Genomic DNA, 22,387 nt, shown 5'->3' with positions numbered 1-22,387 from the left:
TCAAAAGCACTATGTTGTTTCTTTGTATGGAAAGCTTTTCAAGTCTGGCATCGACACGCACCTTTCCTGAAACGTCCAAAAGGTGAATGCTTCGCAAAGAAATCCAGTCTACCTTCAGGGGGCATGATGTTGAAATCGGAATGAGCCCTGGGTGGGCTTGAAGCAGCAGCTGTTCAGTTAACAGCTGCACAGAAACGCACCCCGCTTGCTTTGTATCATTCGCAAGTTTCTGGTTAAAGAGTAAAAAAGGCTGGAATTCTTCTGCCAGCCGGCAGGATTTCTTCTGCACTCACCCAGAAAAGCCAAGAATTGTATTTCATCTTTCGCAAGCTGTATTTTCCAGGAGGAGAATGAATACTTGCATTAAACTGAATCATGCCGACAGAGACGCACAGCCGTTGTTTTTCTCCATGGGAAGTTTTTCGTTAAGGAAAAACACCGTTGTCATTTTCTTGCCAGCCGGCGGTATTTCTTGTGCAGCGATGAGCCAGATTTGTATTTCGTATTTCGCAAGTTGTGTGAATTTCTTGAAGTTGAAAGTGAATTCGCTCCAGAAAAGAAATGTCCAGTCGCATGAAAGCCGTGGCTGTTTGTTAAACCGCAGGACCTGAGCTTGCGTTCTGTTTCTCATGGCGTTCGCAAAGGCGATTCCTGCCTTTAAAACTGCTGTGACTGCGACTGAAAGTGGCGTGTGGCGCAGCTTCTAAAGTCTTGTTGACGCTCCTCGATGTTGCTTTCTCTCTGCCTAAGGAAGTTCGATTGTCGCGTCGGAACGGGGAGACCTAATCCTTCCAGCTTTAAGCCACCCTTCAGTCTTCTGAAGGGTGTCCGAGTGCTAGCATGTCATTTGGCTTTTTTTTGGGGGGAAGCGGAGAGCGACATTGAAAAAGGTTACCGCCGCCGCCTCGCCCTCCGTGTTAAATGATCGCAAGCCGGCGGCGGCGGCGCTCCCTGTAGTCGTGGCCGAGCGGTTAAGGCGATGGGCTAGAAAGCCATTGGGGTCTCCCCGCGTCGGCTCGAATCCTGCCCACTACGGCGCCCTTCTCCTGTCGCTTCGGCCTGCCCAGAAAAAGGCGGAGTGCCGTTTCTCTCTTCCTGCTTCTTGTACAAACGCTAAATCGCTTGGACCTGCTGCCTTGGAAGTAATGTCTTCAACATCCACCAGTGACATTTCACAGCTGGAAGCACACAGCCACGCTTTTGGCATTGGCATGTCTTTTGCGCCCTACTTCCAGCCTTTGAAGACCTAATTATTCAAACTGAAAGAACCGGCTGAATGAGTGTTTGCAGTGCACCAGGAGGAGCAGGGACCATAGCATTGGAGGGGTGAGGATGGCGCAGATGGAAACGTTTTCATGCGCTCCTCTGGGAGGAATGAAAAGAAAAGACGAAACCGGAAACAGTAGTAGCCGCAAGAGGAAGTGTCTTCAAGCGCCAAGCAAGCGCTCCTCGTTAGTATAGTGGTGCGTATCCCCGCCTGTCACGTGGGAGACCAGGGATGGATTGCTTGACGGCGAGCCAGGTTGCTTTTCTCCCATCAGATTCCAACCGCTAATGCTAACGCAGTGTGTGGGAGCTTACATGCTTTTCCTTTCCCGTCTTTTTCGGACGACTATTCCAAAGGGGTAACCTGAAGGAATAGGGGCCTGAAGACACGAGGCATTCTTAAACCAGCACTGGGCTGCACGGCCTTCTGTTGTGATCAGGTTATATTCGAGTCAAAAAGCCAGAGCATCCGCTTCCATCCTATGGAGCACGAGCTAAATCGGAAGAGGCAGGGGATACACCTACGCCTATCGGCGCACGTTCCCTGCGTCAGGCTGCTTCACCCATTTGCACCCGACTGGAGACGGCACTGAGCAAGCTTTTTGTCAGGAGTGGGATTCGAACCCACGCCTCCAGGGGAGACTGCGACCTGAACGCAGCGCCTTAGACCGCTCGGCCATCCTGACGCGGGCCCCCTGTCCCGGGGCGGTCTGATGAGCCACCGCGATCCCACTACGCTCCTCGAGTATCGCACTGTTATTAATACTACAGTGTGACTCCAGCATTAAAATGTTTGGAAAATGTGTCGGCTTTTATAATCCAGTGTAGAGCAGCATGTGATGATTTGTGCTACAACACCAAGCGCTCAAAGTGACGTCTGCGTTTGTCGTTGAAACTTTCAACTCTTTCATCACTTATGTAGGAAATAAAAAGAGCAGTTGTGCGCCACACGCAGAGGGGCCGTCAGCAGAGTGGCGCAGCGGAAGCGTGCTGGGCCCATAACCCAGAGGTCGATGGATCGAAACCATCCTCTGCTACGTGTGTCCTATGCACGATTCATAAGCATGCCATTGGGTTAGCAAAGTGCCTTCAAATAGTCTGCATCTCCCTTTCTTTAAATTCTGTCCTGAGTTTCTCTCTCGTGTGTGTTTGTGCAAGCTTGACACTTGCGGGACTCTTTAATCTTCACCAATACGGAGATGACCAAATGTGTCTTCGGTTGTTCTGAGGTCTTTGATAGTTTCTTTGAAAGCTTCAACTGAACCTCGAAATCGAAGCAGTTATGTTTATATTGATTTCTCGCGTTAATCATTACGAACCAGGAACAGCCAGCACACTCGGTCGCATTAGTAATTATGTCACGTCTCTACTTAGCAGAGCATTCAAAGGCCCACTGGAAGTAGTAAAGCACTAAAACACTGCAAAACTGAACTCGGGAAAATCATACTGGGAGCTCTGAGCGATGTCTGCATCCAAGCCATCCAATACGGACTCTGAAACCTTGGAATATCAACACTATGATGCGCTACCTTTTACCTGGAGCAAAACGATGGAATTAGAAGAATGCTTACCGCAGGATACAACTGTGCCGCTGTTATTTGGAGCACGGTTTTCACTTGCATGAAAACTACAGCAGAACGTAGAAGGATGATCACTGAGGAGTCCACGCGGGCATGCTGAGGAGATTGTAGGTCGTACATTTCAATGATTACTGACATTTGCGCTGCTGGAGGTACAGTAATCAACAAAGAACAGGGTGTGCTACTCTCGAATCCGGTCAGCACATGATGAAAAGCCAGGAAGTATACCTTGTCAAATTGCCGTCAACAGGGACAAGTTAACCACCAGCTCCACCGGCGCCCGGCTAGCTCAGTCGGTAGAGCATGAGACTCTTAATCTCAGGGTCGTGGGTTCGAGCCCCACGTTGGGCGGTGCCCGTCTCCTTATTAACAAAGTTTCCCGCTCATCCTTGAACCTCTTACACCTCGATGGTACCGAGCACTGCGTTTTAATGCACAGGTGTGATCAAACCGAGATGAAAAGGGCGTATCTAGCTCCTTGCCCGAGAGATAAATCAAGGGTTCCGCAGATAATCCCTTGGCTCCGGTCACCGGGACGCAGATAGGAGCTGCAGCCATCATAACTTGTATGAAAACTAAGAAGAGCTCCTGTCTATTTACAGTTTCATTTACTCTAGCGTTTCCTTAAACATTGCGTGTACGAAGGCTAAGAAATTGGAGAGCTATTCTAATACAATAACTATTAGGAATCTTTTGGGCATAACAGTTTCACTGTGATTTTGCAGGTAACACGTACGTTGGGAAAACATTTTGAACGCGATCAATAACCGCACTGGAAAAATGTGGGAAAGAAAGGGCGAAAAGCGACTCTTCAACATGTGGAAATATCTTCCTGAGCGGAGCCCTCTTCTCGAAGCTCAACACTCTGCAAGAGTCACTTCTCCCAACTTGCGCCCGCAGGTTTCCGTAGTGTGCCTGCAAAGAGCCATCCGCTTGAGACAGGTGCACCTCCCGATTTCATTGAACTAAGCTAGATGCACAATTTCTAATGCAGCCTTCATCACAATAGACAGTTCATTTCTCGAAAGCTTGTCGTAAAAAAAGGAAACAAAGAACGAAAACGTATAGCTGACAATCTTCTGAAGATGCAGATTCAGCTTTGGGGAAATGGACATTTTATGTATGCAGATGCTTTTCAAGCGCTGGTTTTAGAACGTCGCTGTGCTTCCAGCATCCTTTTCAGCCTTCTAAACTGGCTACCGAGGTGCCGATCACATTGTAAAGCGGTTGAGAGGCCGGAGCTGCTCAAACCGCTCTTGCCGTTTCCCATCAATCAAAAGCACTATGTTGTTTCTTTGTATGGAAAGCTTTTCAAGTCTGGCATCGACACGCACCTTTCCTGAAACGTCCAAAAGGTGAATGCTTCGCAAAGAAATCCAGTCTACCTTCAGGGGGCATGATGTTGAAATCGGAATGAGCCCTGGGTGGGCTTGAAGCAGCAGCTGTTCAGTTAACAGCTGCACAGAAACGCACCCCGCTTGCTTTGTATCATTCGCAAGTTTCTGGTTAAAGAGTAAAAAAGGCTGGAATTCTTCTGCCAGCCGGCAGGATTTCTTCTGCACTCACCCAGAAAAGCCAAGAATTGTATTTCATCTTTCGCAAGCTGTATTTTCCAGGAGGAGAATGAATACTTGCATTAAACTGAATCATGCCGACAGAGACGCACAGCCGTTGTTTTTCTCCATGGGAAGTTTTTCGTTAAGGAAAAACACCGTTGTCATTTTCTTGCCAGCCGGCGGTATTTCTTGTGCAGCGATGAGCCAGATTTGTATTTCGTATTTCGCAAGTTGTGTGAATTTCTTGAAGTTGAAAGTGAATTCGCTCCAGAAAAGAAATGTCCAGTCGCATGAAAGCCGTGGCTGTTTGTTAAACCGCAGGACCTGAGCTTGCGTTCTGTTTCTCATGGCGTTCGCAAAGGCGATTCCTGCCTTTAAAACTGCTGTGACTGCGACTGAAAGTGGCGTGTGGCGCAGCTTCTAAAGTCTTGTTGACGCTCCTCGATGTTGCTTTCTCTCTGCCTAAGGAAGTTCGATTGTCGCGTCGGAACGGGGAGACCTAATCCTTCCAGCTTTAAGCCACCCTTCAGTCTTCTGAAGGGTGTCCGAGTGCTAGCATGTCATTTGGCTTTTTTTTGGGGGGAAGCGGAGAGCGACATTGAAAAAGGTTACCGCCGCCGCCTCGCCCTCCGTGTTAAATGATCGCAAGCCGGCGGCGGCGGCGCTCCCTGTAGTCGTGGCCGAGCGGTTAAGGCGATGGGCTAGAAAGCCATTGGGGTCTCCCCGCGTCGGCTCGAATCCTGCCCACTACGGCGCCCTTCTCCTGTCGCTTCGGCCTGCCCAGAAAAAGGCGGAGTGCCGTTTCTCTCTTCCTGCTTCTTGTACAAACGCTAAATCGCTTGGACCTGCTGCCTTGGAAGTAATGTCTTCAACATCCACCAGTGACATTTCACAGCTGGAAGCACACAGCCACGCTTTTGGCATTGGCATGTCTTTTGCGCCCTACTTCCAGCCTTTGAAGACCTAATTATTCAAACTGAAAGAACCGGCTGAATGAGTGTTTGCAGTGCACCAGGAGGAGCAGGGACCATAGCATTGGAGGGGTGAGGATGGCGCAGATGGAAACGTTTTCATGCGCTCCTCTGGGAGGAATGAAAAGAAAAGACGAAACCGGAAACAGTAGTAGCCGCAAGAGGAAGTGTCTTCAAGCGCCAAGCAAGCGCTCCTCGTTAGTATAGTGGTGCGTATCCCCGCCTGTCACGTGGGAGACCAGGGATGGATTGCTTGACGGCGAGCCAGGTTGCTTTTCTCCCATCAGATTCCAACCGCTAATGCTAACGCAGTGTGTGGGAGCTTACATGCTTTTCCTTTCCCGTCTTTTTCGGACGACTATTCCAAAGGGGTAACCTGAAGGAATAGGGGCCTGAAGACACGAGGCATTCTTAAACCAGCACTGGGCTGCACGGCCTTCTGTTGTGATCAGGTTATATTCGAGTCAAAAAGCCAGAGCATCCGCTTCCATCCTATGGAGCACGAGCTAAATCGGAAGAGGCAGGGGATACACCTACGCCTATCGGCGCACGTTCCCTGCGTCAGGCTGCTTCACCCATTTGCACCCGACTGGAGACGGCACTGAGCAAGCTTTTTGTCAGGAGTGGGATTCGAACCCACGCCTCCAGGGGAGACTGCGACCTGAACGCAGCGCCTTAGACCGCTCGGCCATCCTGACGCGGGCCCCCTGTCCCGGGGCGGTCTGATGAGCCACCGCGATCCCACTACGCTCCTCGAGTATCGCACTGTTATTAATACTACAGTGTGACTCCAGCATTAAAATGTTTGGAAAATGTGTCGGCTTTTATAATCCAGTGTAGAGCAGCATGTGATGATTTGTGCTACAACACCAAGCGCTCAAAGTGACGTCTGCGTTTGTCGTTGAAACTTTCAACTCTTTCATCACTTATGTAGGAAATAAAAAGAGCAGTTGTGCGCCACACGCAGAGGGGCCGTCAGCAGAGTGGCGCAGCGGAAGCGTGCTGGGCCCATAACCTAGAGGTCGATGGATCGAAACCATCCTCTGCTACGTGTGTCCTATGCACGATTCATAAGCATGCCATTGGGTTAGCAAAGTGCCTTCAAATAGTCTGCATCTCCCTTTCTTTAAATTCTGTCCTGAGTTTCTCTCTCGTGTGTGTTTGTGCAAGCTTGACACTTGCGGGACTCTTTAATCTTCACCAATACGGAGATGACCAAATGTGTCTTCGGTTGTTCTGAGGTCTTTGATAGTTTCTTTGAAAGCTTCAACTGAACCTCGAAATCGAAGCAGTTATGTTTATATTGATTTCTCGCGTTAATCATTACGAACCAGGAACAGCCAGCACACTCGGTCGCATTAGTAATTATGTCACGTCTCTACTTAGCAGAGCATTCAAAGGCCCACTGGAAGTAGTAAAGCACTAAAACACTGCAAAACTGAACTCGGGAAAATCATACTGGGAGCTCTGAGCGATGTCTGCATCCAAGCCATCCAATACGGACTCTGAAACCTTGGAATATCAACACTATGATGCGCTACCTTTTACCTGGAGCAAAACGATGGAATTAGAAGAATGCTTACCGCAGGATACAACTGTGCCGCTGTTATTTGGAGCACGGTTTTCACTTGCATGAAAACTACAGCAGAACGTAGAAGGATGATCACTGAGGAGTCCACGCGGGCATGCTGAGGAGATTGTAGGTCGTACATTTCAATGATTACTGACATTTGCGCTGCTGGAGGTACAGTAATCAACAAAGAACAGGGTGTGCTACTCTCGAATCCGGTCAGCACATGATGAAAAGCCAGGAAGTATACCTTGTCAAATTGCCGTCAACAGGGACAAGTTAACCACCAGCTCCACCGGCGCCCGGCTAGCTCAGTCGGTAGAGCATGAGACTCTTAATCTCAGGGTCGTGGGTTCGAGCCCCACGTTGGGCGGTGCCCGTCTCCTTATTAACAAAGTTTCCCGCTCATCCTTGAACCTCTTACACCTCGATGGTACCGAGCACTGCGTTTTAATGCACAGGTGTGATCAAACCGAGATGAAAAGGGCGTATCTAGCTCCTTGCCCGAGAGATAAATCAAGGGTTCCGCAGATAATCCCTTGGCTCCGGTCACCGGGACGCAGATAGGAGCTGCAGCCATCATAACTTGTATGAAAACTAAGAAGAGCTCCTGTCTATTTACAGTTTCATTTACTCTAGCGTTTCCTTAAACATTGCGTGTACGAAGGCTAAGAAATTGGAGAGCTATTCTAATACAATAACTATTAGGAATCTTTTGGGCATAACAGTTTCACTGTGATTTTGCAGGTAACACGTACGTTGGGAAAACATTTTGAACGCGATCAATAACCGCACTGGAAAAATGTGGGAAAGAAAGGGCGAAAAGCGACTCTTCAACATGTGGAAATATCTTCCTGAGCGGAGCCCTCTTCTCGAAGCTCAACACTCTGCAAGAGTCACTTCTCCCAACTTGCGCCCGCAGGTTTCCGTAGTGTGCCTGCAAAGAGCCATCCGCTTGAGACAGGTGCACCTCCCGATTTCATTGAACTAAGCTAGATGCACAATTTCTAATGCAGCCTTCATCACAATAGACAGTTCATTTCTCGAAAGCTTGTCGTAAAAAAAGGAAACAAAGAACGAAAACGTATAGCTGACAATCTTCTGAAGATGCAGATTCAGCTTTGGGGAAATGGACATTTTATGTATGCAGATGCTTTTCAAGCGCTGGTTTTAGAACGTCGCTGTGCTTCCAGCATCCTTTTCAGCCTTCTAAACTGGCTACCGAGGTGCCGATCACATTGTAAAGCGGTTGAGAGGCCGGAGCTGCTCAAACCGCTCTTGCCGTTTCCCATCAATCAAAAGCACTATGTTGTTTCTTTGTATGGAAAGCTTTTCAAGTCTGGCATCGACACGCACCTTTCCTGAAACGTCCAAAAGGTGAATGCTTCGCAAAGAAATCCAGTCTACCTTCAGGGGGCATGATGTTGAAATCGGAATGAGCCCTGGGTGGGCTTGAAGCAGCAGCTGTTCAGTTAACAGCTGCACAGAAACGCACCCCGCTTGCTTTGTATCATTCGCAAGTTTCTGGTTAAAGAGTAAAAAAGGCTGGAATTCTTCTGCCAGCCGGCAGGATTTCTTCTGCACTCACCCAGAAAAGCCAAGAATTGTATTTCATCTTTCGCAAGCTGTATTTTCCAGGAGGAGAATGAATACTTGCATTAAACTGAATCATGCCGACAGAGACGCACAGCCGTTGTTTTTCTCCATGGGAAGTTTTTCGTTAAGGAAAAACACCGTTGTCATTTTCTTGCCAGCCGGCGGTATTTCTTGTGCAGCGATGAGCCAGATTTGTATTTCGTATTTCGCAAGTTGTGTGAATTTCTTGAAGTTGAAAGTGAATTCGCTCCAGAAAAGAAATGTCCAGTCGCATGAAAGCCGTGGCTGTTTGTTAAACCGCAGGACCTGAGCTTGCGTTCTGTTTCTCATGGCGTTCGCAAAGGCGATTCCTGCCTTTAAAACTGCTGTGACTGCGACTGAAAGTGGCGTGTGGCGCAGCTTCTAAAGTCTTGTTGACGCTCCTCGATGTTGCTTTCTCTCTGCCTAAGGAAGTTCGATTGTCGCGTCGGAACGGGGAGACCTAATCCTTCCAGCTTTAAGCCACCCTTCAGTCTTCTGAAGGGTGTCCGAGTGCTAGCATGTCATTTGGCTTTTTTTTGGGGGGAAGCGGAGAGCGACATTGAAAAAGGTTACCGCCGCCGCCTCGCCCTCCGTGTTAAATGATCGCAAGCCGGCGGCGGCGGCGCTCCCTGTAGTCGTGGCCGAGCGGTTAAGGCGATGGGCTAGAAAGCCATTGGGGTCTCCCCGCGTCGGCTCGAATCCTGCCCACTACGGCGCCCTTCTCCTGTCGCTTCGGCCTGCCCAGAAAAAGGCGGAGTGCCGTTTCTCTCTTCCTGCTTCTTGTACAAACGCTAAATCGCTTGGACCTGCTGCCTTGGAAGTAATGTCTTCAACATCCACCAGTGACATTTCACAGCTGGAAGCACACAGCCACGCTTTTGGCATTGGCATGTCTTTTGCGCCCTACTTCCAGCCTTTGAAGACCTAATTATTCAAACTGAAAGAACCGGCTGAATGAGTGTTTGCAGTGCACCAGGAGGAGCAGGGACCATAGCATTGGAGGGGTGAGGATGGCGCAGATGGAAACGTTTTCATGCGCTCCTCTGGGAGGAATGAAAAGAAAAGACGAAACCGGAAACAGTAGTAGCCGCAAGAGGAAGTGTCTTCAAGCGCCAAGCAAGCGCTCCTCGTTAGTATAGTGGTGCGTATCCCCGCCTGTCACGTGGGAGACCAGGGATGGATTGCTTGACGGCGAGCCAGGTTGCTTTTCTCCCATCAGATTCCAACCGCTAATGCTAACGCAGTGTGTGGGAGCTTACATGCTTTTCCTTTCCCGTCTTTTTCGGACGACTATTCCAAAGGGGTAACCTGAAGGAATAGGGGCCTGAAGACACGAGGCATTCTTAAACCAGCACTGGGCTGCACGGCCTTCTGTTGTGATCAGGTTATATTCGAGTCAAAAAGCCAGAGCATCCGCTTCCATCCTATGGAGCACGAGCTAAATCGGAAGAGGCAGGGGATACACCTACGCCTATCGGCGCACGTTCCCTGCGTCAGGCTGCTTCACCCATTTGCACCCGACTGGAGACGGCACTGAGCAAGCTTTTTGTCAGGAGTGGGATTCGAACCCACGCCTCCAGGGGAGACTGCGACCTGAACGCAGCGCCTTAGACCGCTCGGCCATCCTGACGCGGGCCCCCTGTCCCGGGGCGGTCTGATGAGCCACCGCGATCCCACTACGCTCCTCGAGTATCGCACTGTTATTAATACTACAGTGTGACTCCAGCATTAAAATGTTTGGAAAATGTGTCGGCTTTTATAATCCAGTGTAGAGCAGCATGTGATGATTTGTGCTACAACACCAAGCGCTCAAAGTGACGTCTGCGTTTGTCGTTGAAACTTTCAACTCTTTCATCACTTATGTAGGAAATAAAAAGAGCAGTTGTGCGCCACACGCAGAGGGGCCGTCAGCAGAGTGGCGCAGCGGAAGCGTGCTGGGCCCATAACCCAGAGGTCGATGGATCGAAACCATCCTCTGCTACGTGTGTCCTATGCACGATTCATAAGCATGCCATTGGGTTAGCAAAGTGCCTTCAAATAGTCTGCATCTCCCTTTCTTTAAATTCTGTCCTGAGTTTCTCTCTGGTGTGTGTTTGTGCAAGCTTGACACTTGCGGGACTCTTTAATCTTCACCAATACGGAGATGACCAAATGTGTCTTCGGTTGTTCTGAGGTCTTTGATAGTTTCTTTGAAAGCTTCAACTGAACCTCGAAATCGAAGCAGTTATGTTTATATTGATTTCTCGCGTTAATCATTACGAACCAGGAACAGCCAGCACACTCGGTCGCATTAGTAATTATGTCACGTCTCTACTTAGCAGAGCATTCAAAGGCCCACTGGAAGTAGTAAAGCACTAAAACACTGCAAAACTGAACTCGGGAAAATCATACTGGGAGCTCTGAGCGATGTCTGCATCCAAGCCATCCAATACGGACTCTGAAACCTTGGAATATCAACACTATGATGCGCTACCTTTTACCTGGAGCAAAACGATGGAATTAGAAGAATGCTTACCGCAGGATACAACTGTGCCGCTGTTATTTGGAGCACGGTTTTCACTTGCATGAAAACTACAGCAGAACGTAGAAGGATGATCACTGAGGAGTCCACGCGGGCATGCTGAGGAGATTGTAGGTCGTACATTTCAATGATTACTGACATTTGCGCTGCTGGAGGTACAGTAATCAACAAAGAACAGGGTGTGCTACTCTCGAATCCGGTCAGCACATGATGAAAAGCCAGGAAGTATACCTTGTCAAATTGCCGTCAACAGGGACAAGTTAACCACCAGCTCCACCGGCGCCCGGCTAGCTCAGTCGGTAGAGCATGAGACTCTTAATCTCAGGGTCGTGGGTTCGAGCCCCACGTTGGGCGGTGCCCGTCTCCTTATTAACAAAGTTTCCCGCTCATCCTTGAACCTCTTACACCTCGATGGTACCGAGCACTGCGTTTTAATGCACAGGTGTGATCAAACCGAGATGAAAAGGGCGTATCTAGCTCCTTGCCCGAGAGATAAATCAAGGGTTCCGCAGATAATCCCTTGGCTCCGGTCACCGGGACGCAGATAGGAGCTGCAGCCATCATAACTTGTATGAAAACTAAGAAGAGCTCCTGTCTATTTACAGTTTCATTTACTCTAGCGTTTCCTTAAACATTGCGTGTACGAAGGCTAAGAAATTGGAGAGCTATTCTAATACAATAACTATTAGGAATCTTTTGGGCATAACAGTTTCACTGTGATTTTGCAGGTAACACGTACGTTGGGAAAACATTTTGAACGCGATCAATAACCGCACTGGAAAAATGTGGGAAAGAAAGGGCGAAAAGCGACTCTTCAACATGTGGAAATATCTTCCTGAGCGGAGCCCTCTTCTCGAAGCTCAACACTCTGCAAGAGTCACTTCTCCCAACTTGCGCCCGCAGGTTTCCGTAGTGTGCCTGCAAAGAGCCATCCGCTTGAGACAGGTGCACCTCCCGATTTCATTGAACTAAGCTAGATGCACAATTTCTAATGCAGCCTTCATCACAATAGACAGTTCATTTCTCGAAAGCTTGTCGTAAAAAAAGGAAACAAAGAACGAAAACGTATAGCTGACAATCTTCTGAAGATGCAGATTCAGCTTTGGGGAAATGGACATTTTATGTATGCAGATGCTTTTCAAGCGCTGGTTTTAGAACGTCGCTGTGCTTCCAGCATCCTTTTCAGCCTTCTAAACTGGCTACCGAGGTGCCGATCACATTGTAAAGCGGTTGAGAGGCCGGAGCTGCTCAAACCGCTCTTGCCGTTTCCCATCAATCAAAAGCACTATGTTGTTTCTTTGTATGGAAAGCTTTTCAAGTCTGGCATCGACACGCACCTTTCCTGAAACGTCCAAAAGGTGAATGCTTCGCAAAGAAATCCAGTCTACCTTCAGGGGGCATGATGTTGAAATCGGAATGAGCCCTGGGTGGGCTTGAAGCAGCAGCTGTTCAGTTAACAGCTGCACAGAAACGCACCCCGCTTGCTTTGTATCATTCGCAAGTTTCTGGTTAAAGAGTAAAAAAGGCTGGAATTCTTCTGCCAGCCGGCAGGATTTCTTCTGCACTCACCCAGAAAAGCCAAGAATTGTATTTCATCTTTCGCAAGCTGTATTTTCCAGGAGGAGAATGAATACTTGCATTAAACTGAATCAAGCCGACAGAGACGCACAGCCGTTGTTTTTCTCCATGGGAAGTTTTTCGTTAAGGAAAAACACCGTTGTCATTTTCTTGCCAGCCGGCGGTATTTCTTGTGCAGCGATGAGCCAGATTTGTATTTCGTATTTCGCAAGTTGTGTGAATTTCTTGAAGTTGAAAGTGAATTCGCTCCAGAAAAGAAATGTCCAGTCGCATGAAAGCCGTGGCTGTTTGTTAAACCGCAGGACCTGAGCTTGCGTTCTGTTTCTCATGGCGTTCGCAAAGGCGATTCCTGCCTTTAAAACTGCTGTGACTGCGACTGAAAGTGGCGTGTGGCGCAGCTTCTAAAGTCTTGTTGACGCTCCTCGATGTTGCTTTCTCTCTGCCTAAGGAAGTTCGATTGTCGCGTCGGAACGGGGAGACCTAATCCTTCCAGCTTTAAGCCACCCTTCAGTCTTCTGAAGGGTGTCCGAGTGCTAGCATGTCATTTGGCTTTTTTTTGGGGGGAAGCGGAGAGCGACATTGAAAAAGGTTACCGCCGCCGCCTCGCCCTCCGTGTTAAATGATCGCAAGCCGGCGGCGGCGGCGCTCCCTGTAGTCGTGGCCGAGCGGTTAAGGCGATGGGCTAGAAAGCCATTGGGGTCTCCCCGCGTCGGCTCGAATCCTGCCCACTACGGCGCCCTTCTCCTGTCGCTTCGGCCTGCCCAGAAAAAGGCGGAGTGCCGTTTCTCTCTTCCTGCTTCTTGTACAAACGCTAAATCGCTTGGACCTGCTGCCTTGGAAGTAATGTCTTCAACATCCACCAGTGACATTTCACAGCTGGAAGCACACAGCCACGCTTTTGGCATTGGCATGTCTTTTGCGCCCTACTTCCAGCCTTTGAAGACCTAATTATTCAAACTGAAAGAACCAGCTGAATGAGTGTTTGCAGTGCACCAGGAGGAGCAGGGACCATAGCATTGGAGGGGTGAGGATGGCGCAGATGGAAACGTTTTCATGCGCTCCTCTGGGAGGAATGAAAAGAAAAGACGAAACCGGAAACAGTAGTAGCCGCAAGAGGAAGTGTCTTCAAGCGCCAAGCAAGCGCTCCTCGTTAGTATAGTGGTGCGTATCCCCGCCTGTCACGTGGGAGACCAGGGATGGATTGCTTGACGGCGAGCCAGGTTGCTTTTCTCCCATCAGATTCCAACCGCTAATGCTAACGCAGTGTGTGGGAGCTTACATGCTTTTCCTTTCCCGTCTTTTTCGGACGACTATTCCAAAGGGGTAACCTGAAGGAATAGGGGCCTGAAGACACGAGGCATTCTTAAACCAGCACTGGGCTGCACGGCCTTCTGTTGTGATCAGGTTATATTCGAGTCAAAAAGCCAGAGCATCCGCTTCCATCCTATGGAGCACGAGCTAAATCGGAAGAGGCAGGGGATACACCTACGCCTATCGGCGCACGTTCCCTGCGTCAGGCTGCTTCACCCATTTGCACCCGACTGGAGACGGCACTGAGCAAGCTTTTTGTCAGGAGTGGGATTCGAACCCACGCCTCCAGGGGAGACTGCGACCTGAACGCAGCGCCTTAGACCGCTCGGCCATCCTGACGCGGGCCCCCTGTCCCGGGGCGGTCTGATGAGCCACCGCGATCCCACTACGCTCCTCGAGTATCGCACTGTTATTAATACTACAGTGTGACTCCAGCATTAAAATGTTTGGAAAATGTGTCGGCTTTTATAATCCAGTGTAGAGCAGCATGTGATGATTTGTGCTACAACACCAAGCGCTCAAAGTGACGTCTGCGTTTGTCGTTGAAACTTTCAACTCTTTCATCACTTATGTAGGAAATAAAAAGAGCAGTTGTGCGCCACACGCAGAGAGGCCGTCAGCAGAGTGGCGCAGCGGAAGCGTGCTGGGCCCATAACCCAGAGGTCGATGGATCGAAACCATCCTCTGCTACGTGTGTCCTATGCACGATTCATAAGCATGCCATTGGGTTAACAAAGTGCCTTCAAATAGTCTGCATCTCCCTTTCTTTAAATTCTGTCCTGAGTTTCTCTCTGGTGTGTGTTTGTGCAAGCTTGACACTTGCGGGACTCTTTAATCTTCACCAATACGGAGATGACCAAATGTGTCTTCGGTTGTTCTGAGGTCTTTGATAGTTTCTTTGAAAGCTTCAACTGAACCTCGAAATCGAAGCAGTTATGTTTATATTGATTTCTCGCGTTAATCATTACGAACCAGGAACAGCCAGCACACTCGGTCGCATTAGTAATTATGTCACGTCTCTACTTAGCAGAGCATTCAAAGGCCCACTGGAAGTAGTAAAGCACTAAAACACTGCAAAACTGAACTCGGGAAAATCATACTGGGAGCTCTGAGCGATGTCTGCATCCAAGCCATCCAATACGGACTCTGAAACCTTGGAATATCAACACTATGATGCGCTACCTTTTACCTGGAGCAAAACGATGGAATTAGAAGAATGCTTACCGCAGGATACAACTGTGCCGCTGTTATTTGGAGCACGGTTTTCACTTGCATGAAAACTACAGCAGAACGTAGAAGGATGATCACTGAGGAGTCCACGCGGGCATGCTGAGGAGATTGTAGGTCGTACATTTCAATGATTACTGACATTTGCGCTGCTGGAGGTACAGTAATCAACAAAGAACAGGGTGTGCTACTCTCGAATCCGGTCAGCACATGATGAAAAGCCAGGAAGTATACCTTGTCAAATTGCCGTCAACAGGGACAAGTTAACCACCAGCTCTACCGGCGCCCGGCTAGCTCAGTTGGTAGAGCATGAGACTCTTAATCTCAGGGTCGTGGGTTCGAGCCCCACGTTGGGCGGTGCCCGTCTCCTTATTAACAAAGTTTCCCGCTCATCCTTGAACCTCTTACACCTCGATGGTACCGAGCACTGCGTTTTAATGCACAGGTGTGATCAAACCGAGATGAAAAGGGCGTATCTAGCTCCTTGCCCGAGAGATAAATCAAGGGTTCCGCAGATAATCCCTTGGCTCCGGTCACCGGGACGCAGATAGGAGCTGCAGCCATCATAACTTGTATGAAAACTAAGAAGAGCTCCTGTCTATTTACAGTTTCATTTACTCTAGCGTTTCCTTAAACATTGCGTGTACGAAGGCTAAGAAATTGGAGAGCTATTCTAATACAATAACTATTAGGAATCTTTTGGGCATAACAGTTTCACTGTGATTTTGCAGGTAACACGTACGTTGGGAAAACATTTTGAACGCGATCAATAACCGCACTGGAAAAATGTGGGAAAGAAAGGGCGAAAAGCGACTCTTCAACATGTGGAAATATCTTCCTGAGCGGAGCCCTCTTCTCGAAGCTCAACACTCTGCAAGAGTCACTTCTCCCAACTTGCGCCCGCAGGTTTCCGTAGTGTGCCTGCAAAGAGCCATCCGCTTGAGACAGGTGCACCTCCCGATTTCATTGAACTAAGCTAGATGCACAATTTCTAATGCAGCCTTCATCACAATAGACAGTTCATTTCTCGAAAGCTTGTCGTAAAAAAAGGAAACAAAGAACGAAAACGTATAGCTGACAATCTTCTGAAGATGCAGATTCAGCTTTGGGGAAATGGACATTTTATGTATGCAGATGCTTTTCAAGCGCTGGTTTTAGAACGTCGCTGTGCTTCCAGCATCCTTTTCAGCCTTCTAAACTGGCTACCGAGGTGCCGATCACATTGTAAAGCGGTTGAGAGGCCGGAGCTGCTCAAACCGCTCTTGCCGTTTCCCATCAATCAAAAGCACTATGTTGTTTCTTTGTATGGAAAGCTTTTCAAGTCTGGCATCGACACGCACCTTTCCTGAAACGTCCAAAAGGTGAATGCTTCGCAAAGAAATCCAGTCTACCTTCAGGGGGCATGATGTTGAAATCGGAATGAGCCCTGGGTGGGCTTGAAGCAGCAGCTGTTCAGTTAACAGCTGCACAGAAACGCACCCCGCTTGCTTTGTATCATTCGCAAGTTTCTGGTTAAAGAGTAAAAAAGGCTGGAATTCTTCTGCCAGCCGGCAGGATTTCTTCTGCACTCACCCAGAAAAGCCAAGAATTGTATTTCATCTTTCGCAAGCTGTATTTTCCAGGAGGAGAATGAATACTTGCATTAAACTGAATCAAGCCGACAGAGACGCACAGCCGTTGTTTTTCTCCATGGGAAGTTTTTCGTTAAGGAAAAACACCGTTGTCATTTTCTTGCCAGCCGGCGGTATTTCTTGTGCAGCGATGAGCCAGATTTGTATTTCGTATTTCGCAAGTTGTGTGAATTTCTTGAAGTTGAAAGTGAATTCGCTCCAGAAAAGAAATGTCCAGTCGCATGAAAGCCGTGGCTGTTTGTTAAACCGCAGGACCTGAGCTTGCGTTCTGTTTCTCATGGCGTTCGCAAAGGCGATTCCTGCCTTTAAAACTGCTGTGACTGCGACTGAAAGTGGCGTGTGGCGCAGCTTCTAAAGTCTTGTTGACGCTCCTCGATGTTGCTTTCTCTCTGCCTAAGGAAGTTCGATTGTCGCGTCGGAACGGGGAGACCTAATCCTTCCAGCTTTAAGCCACCCTTCAGTCTTCTGAAGGGTGTCCGAGTGCTAGCATGTCATTTGGCTTTTTTTTGGGGGGAAGCGGAGAGCGACATTGAAAAAGGTTACCGCCGCCGCCTCGCCCTCCGTGTTAAATGATCGCAAGCCGGCGGCGGCGGCGCTCCCTGTAGTCGTGGCCGAGCGGTTAAGGCGATGGGCTAGAAAGCCATTGGGGTCTCCCCGCGTCGGCTCGAATCCTGCCCACTACGGCGCCCTTCTCCTGTCGCTTCGGCCTGCCCAGAAAAAGGCGGAGTGCCGTTTCTCTCTTCCTGCTTCTTGTACAAACGCTAAATCGCTTGGACCTGCTGCCTTGGAAGTAATGTCTTCAACATCCACCAGTGACATTTCACAGCTGGAAGCACACAGCCACGCTTTTGGCATTGGCATGTCTTTTGCGCCCTACTTCCAGCCTTTGAAGACCTAATTATTCAAACTGAAAGAACCAGCTGAATGAGTGTTTGCAGTGCACCAGGAGGAGCAGGGACCATAGCATTGGAGGGGTGAGGATGGCGCAGATGGAAACGTTTTCATGCGCTCCTCTGGGAGGAATGAAAAGAAAAGACGAAACCGGAAACAGTAGTAGCCGCAAGAGGAAGTGTCTTCAAGCGCCAAGCAAGCGCTCCTCGTTAGTATAGTGGTGCGTATCCCCGCCTGTCACGTGGGAGACCAGGGATGGATTGCTTGACGGCGAGCCAGGTTGCTTTTCTCCCATCAGATTCCAACCGCTAATGCTAACGCAGTGTGTGGGAGCTTACATGCTTTTCCTTTCCCGTCTTTTTCGGACGACTATTCCAAAGGGGTAACCTGAAGGAATAGGGGCCTGAAGACACGAGGCATTCTTAAACCAGCACTGGGCTGCACGGCCTTCTGTTGTGATCAGGTTATATTCGAGTCAAAAAGCCAGAGCATCCGCTTCCATCCTATGGAGCACGAGCTAAATCGGAAGAGGCAGGGGATACACCTACGCCTATCGGCGCACGTTCCCTGCGTCAGGCTGCTTCACCCATTTGCACCCGACTGGAGACGGCACTGAGCAAGCTTTTTGTCAGGAGTGGGATTCGAACCCACGCCTCCAGGGGAGACTGCGACCTGAACGCAGCGCCTTAGACCGCTCGGCCATCCTGACGCGGGCCCCCTGTCCCGGGGCGGTCTGATGAGCCACCGCGATCCCACTACGCTCCTCGAGTATCGCACTGTTATTAATACTACAGTGTGACTCCAGCATTAAAATGTTTGGAAAATGTGTCGGCTTTTATAATCCAGTGTAGAGCAGCATGTGATGATTTGTGCTACAACACCAAGCGCTCAAAGTGACGTCTGCGTTTGTCGTTGAAACTTTCAACTCTTTCATCACTTATGTAGGAAATAAAAAGAGCAGTTGTGCGCCACACGCAGAGGGGCCGTCAGCAGAGTGGCGCAGCGGAAGCGTGCTGGGCCCATAACCCAGAGGTCGATGGATCGAAACCATCCTCTGCTACGTGTGTCCTATGCACGATTCATAAGCATGCCATTGGGTTAACAAAGTGCCTTCAAATAGTCTGCATCTCCCTTTCTTTAAATTCTGTCCTGAGTTTCTCTCTGGTGTGTGTTTGTGCAAGCTTGACACTTGCGGGACTCTTTAATCTTCACCAATACGGAGATGACCAAATGTGTCTTCGGTTGTTCTGAGGTCTTTGATAGTTTCTTTGAAAGCTTCAACTGAACCTCGAAATCGAAGCAGTTATGTTTATATTGATTTCTCGCGTTAATCATTACGAACCAGGAACAGCCAGCACACTCGGTCGCATTAGTAATTATGTCACGTCTCTACTTAGCAGAGCATTCAAAGGCCCACTGGAAGTAGTAAAGCACTAAAACACTGCAAAACTGAACTCGGGAAAATCATACTGGGAGCTCTGAGCGATGTCTGCATCCAAGCCATCCAATACGGACTCTGAAACCTTGGAATATCAACACTATGATGCGCTACCTTTTACCTGGAGCAAAACGATGGAATTAGAAGAATGCTTACCGCAGGATACAACTGTGCCGCTGTTATTTGGAGCACGGTTTTCACTTGCATGAAAACTACAGCAGAACGTAGAAGGATGATCACTGAGGAGTCCACGCGGGCATGCTGAGGAGATTGTAGGTCGTACATTTCAATGATTACTGACATTTGCGCTGCTGGAGGTACAGTAATCAACAAAGAACAGGGTGTGCTACTCTCGAATCCGGTCAGCACATGATGAAAAGCCAGGAAGTATACCTTGTCAAATTGCCGTCAACAGGGACAAGTTAACCACCAGCTCTACCGGCGCCCGGCTAGCTCAGTCGGTAGAGCATGAGACTCTTAATCTCAGGGTTGTGGGTTCGAGCCCCACGTTGGGCGGTGCCCGTCTCCTTATTAACAAAGTTTCCCGCTCATCCTTGAACCTCTTACACCTCGATGGTACCGAGCACTGCGTTTTAATGCACAGGTGTGATCAAACCGAGATGAAAAGGGCGTATCTAGCTCCTTGCCCGAGAGATAAATCAAGGGTTCCGCAGATAATCCCTTGGCTCCGGTCACCGGGACGCAGATAGGAGCTGCAGCCATCATAACTTGTATGAAAACTAAGAAGAGCTCCTGTCTATTTACAGTTTCATTTACTCTAGCGTTTCCTTAAACATTGCGTGTACGAAGGCTAAGAAATTGGAGAGCTATTCTAATACAATAACTATTAGGAATCTTTTGGGCATAACAGTTTCACTGTGATTTTGCAGGTAACACGTACGTTGGGAAAACATTTTGAACGCGATCAATAACCGCACTGGAAAAATGTGGGAAAGAAAGGGCGAAAAGCGACTCTTCAACATGTGGAAATATCTTCCTGAGCGGAGCCCTCTTCTCGAAGCTCAACACTCTGCAAGAGTCACTTCTCCCAACTTGCGCCCGCAGGTTTCCGTAGTGTGCCTGCAAAGAGCCATCCGCTTGAGACAGGTGCACCTCCCGATTTCATTGAACTAAGCTAGATGCACAATTTCTAATGCAGCCTTCATCACAATAGACAGTTCATTTCTCGAAAGCTTGTCGTAAAAAAAGGAAACAAAGAACGAAAACGTATAGCTGACAATCTTCTGAAGATGCAGATTCAGCTTTGGGGAAATGGACATTTTATGTATGCAGATGCTTTTCAAGCGCTGGTTTTAGAACGTCGCTGTGCTTCCAGCATCCTTTTCAGCCTTCTAAACTGGCTACCGAGGTGCCGATCACATTGTAAAGCGGTTGAGAGGCCGGAGCTGCTCAAACCGCTCTTGCCGTTTCCCATCAATCAAAAGCACTATGTTGTTTCTTTGTATGGAAAGCTTTTCAAGTCTGGCATCGACACGCACCTTTCCTGAAACGTCCAAAAGGTGAATGCTTCGCAAAGAAATCCAGTCTACCTTCAGGGGGCATGATGTTGAAATCGGAATGAGCCCTGGGTGGGCTTGAAGCAGCAGCTGTTCAGTTAACAGCTGCACAGAAACGCACCCCGCTTGCTTTGTATCATTCGCAAGTTTCTGGTTAAAGAGTAAAAAAGGCTGGAATTCTTCTGCCAGCCGGCAGGATTTCTTCTGCACTCACCCAGAAAAGCCAAGAATTGTATTTCATCTTTCGCAAGCTGTATTTTCCAGGAGGAGAATGAATACTTGCATTAAACTGAATCAAGCCGACAGAGACGCACAGCCGTTGTTTTTCTCCATGGGAAGTTTTTCGTTAAGGAAAAACACCGTTGTCATTTTCTTGCCAGCCGGCGGTATTTCTTGTGCAGCGATGAGCCAGATTTGTATTTCGTATTTCGCAAGTTGTGTGAATTTCTTGAAGTTGAAAGTGAATTCGCTCCAGAAAAGAAATGTCCAGTCGCATGAAAGCCGTGGCTGTTTGTTAAACCGCAGGACCTGAGCTTGCGTTCTGTTTCTCATGGCGTTCGCAAAGGCGATTCCTGCCTTTAAAACTGCTGTGACTGCGACTGAAAGTGGCGTGTGGCGCAGCTTCTAAAGTCTTGTTGACGCTCCTCGATGTTGCTTTCTCTCTGCCTAAGGAAGTTCGATTGTCGCGTCGGAACGGGGAGACCTAATCCTTCCAGCTTTAAGCCACCCTTCAGTCTTCTGAAGGGTGTCCGAGTGCTAGCATGTCATTTGGCTTTTTTTTGGGGGGAAGCGGAGAGCGACATTGAAAAAGGTTACCGCCGCCGCCTCGCCCTCCGTGTTAAATGATCGCAAGCCGGCGGCGGCGGCGCTCCCTGTAGTCGTGGCCGAGCGGTTAAGACGATGGGCTAGAAAGCCATTGGGGTCTCCCCGCGTCGGCTCGAATCCTGCCCACTACGGCGCCCTTCTCCTGTCGCTTCGGCCTGCCCAGAAAAAGGCGGAGTGCCGTTTCTCTCTTCCTGCTTCTTGTACAAACGCTAAATCGCTTGGACCTGCTGCCTTGGAAGTAATGTCTTCAACATCCACCAGTGACATTTCACAGCTGGAAGCACACAGCCACGCTTTTGGCATTGGCATGTCTTTTGCGCCCTACTTCCAGCCTTTGAAGACCTAATTATTCAAACTGAAAGAACCGGCTGAATGAGTGTTTGCAGTGCACCAGGAGGAGCAGGGACCATAGCATTGGAGGGGTGAGGATGGCGCAGATGGAAACGTTTTCATGCGCTCCTCTGGGAGGAATGAAAAGAAAAGACGAAACCGGAAACAGTAGTAGCCGCAAGAGGAAGTGTCTTCAAGCGCCAAGCAAGCGCTCCTCGTTAGTATAGTGGTGCGTATCCCCGCCTGTCACGTGGGAGACCAGGGATGGATTGCTTGACGGCGAGCCAGGTTGCTTTTCTCCCATCAGATTCCAACCGCTAATGCTAACGCAGTGTGTGGGAGCTTACATGCTTTTCCTTTCCCGTCTTTTTCGGACGACTATTCCAAAGGGGTAACCTGAAGGAATAGGGGCCTGAAGACACGAGGCATTCTTAAACCAGCACTGGGCTGCACGGCCTTCTGTTGTGATCAGGTTATATTCGAGTCAAAAAGCCAGAGCATCCGCTTCCATCCTATGGAGCACGAGCTAAATCGGAAGAGGCAGGGGATACACCTACG

The 22,387-nt window shown here is 49.0% G+C and overlaps 13 non-coding genes across 13 annotated transcripts; 8 read left to right on the top strand and 5 right to left on the bottom strand.

Annotated features, from left to right (window-relative positions):
* Positions 1 to 1,869: 1,869 nt before the first annotated feature.
* trnal-cag (transfer RNA leucine (anticodon CAG)) lies at positions 1,870 to 1,952 on the bottom strand. Its single transcript has one exon. It is a non-coding gene; the product is annotated as a tRNA-Leu (tRNA).
* Positions 1,953 to 2,231: 279 nt separating this feature from the next.
* On the top strand, positions 2,232 to 2,303 carry trnam-cau (transfer RNA methionine (anticodon CAU)). The gene has a single exon. It is a non-coding gene; the product is annotated as a tRNA-Met (tRNA).
* Positions 2,304 to 3,124: 821 nt separating this feature from the next.
* On the top strand, positions 3,125 to 3,197 carry trnak-cuu (transfer RNA lysine (anticodon CUU)). Its single transcript has one exon. It is a non-coding gene; the product is annotated as a tRNA-Lys (tRNA).
* Positions 3,198 to 5,988: 2,791 nt separating this feature from the next.
* On the bottom strand, positions 5,989 to 6,071 carry trnal-cag (transfer RNA leucine (anticodon CAG)). The gene has a single exon. It is a non-coding gene; the product is annotated as a tRNA-Leu (tRNA).
* Positions 6,072 to 7,243: 1,172 nt separating this feature from the next.
* Positions 7,244 to 7,316, top strand: trnak-cuu (transfer RNA lysine (anticodon CUU)). Its single transcript has one exon. It is a non-coding gene; the product is annotated as a tRNA-Lys (tRNA).
* Positions 7,317 to 10,107: 2,791 nt separating this feature from the next.
* On the bottom strand, positions 10,108 to 10,190 carry trnal-cag (transfer RNA leucine (anticodon CAG)). Its single transcript has one exon. It is a non-coding gene; the product is annotated as a tRNA-Leu (tRNA).
* Positions 10,191 to 10,469: 279 nt separating this feature from the next.
* On the top strand, positions 10,470 to 10,541 carry trnam-cau (transfer RNA methionine (anticodon CAU)). Its single transcript has one exon. It is a non-coding gene; the product is annotated as a tRNA-Met (tRNA).
* Positions 10,542 to 11,362: 821 nt separating this feature from the next.
* On the top strand, positions 11,363 to 11,435 carry trnak-cuu (transfer RNA lysine (anticodon CUU)). Its single transcript has one exon. It is a non-coding gene; the product is annotated as a tRNA-Lys (tRNA).
* A 2,791-nt stretch (positions 11,436 to 14,226) lies between these two features.
* trnal-cag (transfer RNA leucine (anticodon CAG)) lies at positions 14,227 to 14,309 on the bottom strand. The gene has a single exon. It is a non-coding gene; the product is annotated as a tRNA-Leu (tRNA).
* A 279-nt stretch (positions 14,310 to 14,588) lies between these two features.
* Positions 14,589 to 14,660, top strand: trnam-cau (transfer RNA methionine (anticodon CAU)). The gene has a single exon. It is a non-coding gene; the product is annotated as a tRNA-Met (tRNA).
* An 821-nt stretch (positions 14,661 to 15,481) lies between these two features.
* On the top strand, positions 15,482 to 15,554 carry trnak-cuu (transfer RNA lysine (anticodon CUU)). The gene has a single exon. It is a non-coding gene; the product is annotated as a tRNA-Lys (tRNA).
* A 2,791-nt stretch (positions 15,555 to 18,345) lies between these two features.
* Positions 18,346 to 18,428, bottom strand: trnal-cag (transfer RNA leucine (anticodon CAG)). The gene has a single exon. It is a non-coding gene; the product is annotated as a tRNA-Leu (tRNA).
* A 279-nt stretch (positions 18,429 to 18,707) lies between these two features.
* Positions 18,708 to 18,779, top strand: trnam-cau (transfer RNA methionine (anticodon CAU)). The gene has a single exon. It is a non-coding gene; the product is annotated as a tRNA-Met (tRNA).
* Positions 18,780 to 22,387: the final 3,608 nt, after the last annotated feature.

Source organism: Lepisosteus oculatus, unplaced genomic scaffold, assembly GCF_040954835.1.
Source record: "Lepisosteus oculatus isolate fLepOcu1 unplaced genomic scaffold, fLepOcu1.hap2 HAP2_SCAFFOLD_75, whole genome shotgun sequence".
Taxonomy (NCBI): Eukaryota; Metazoa; Chordata; class Actinopteri; order Semionotiformes; family Lepisosteidae; genus Lepisosteus; species Lepisosteus oculatus.
This window is presented reverse-complemented; position numbering and strand designations above follow the sequence as displayed.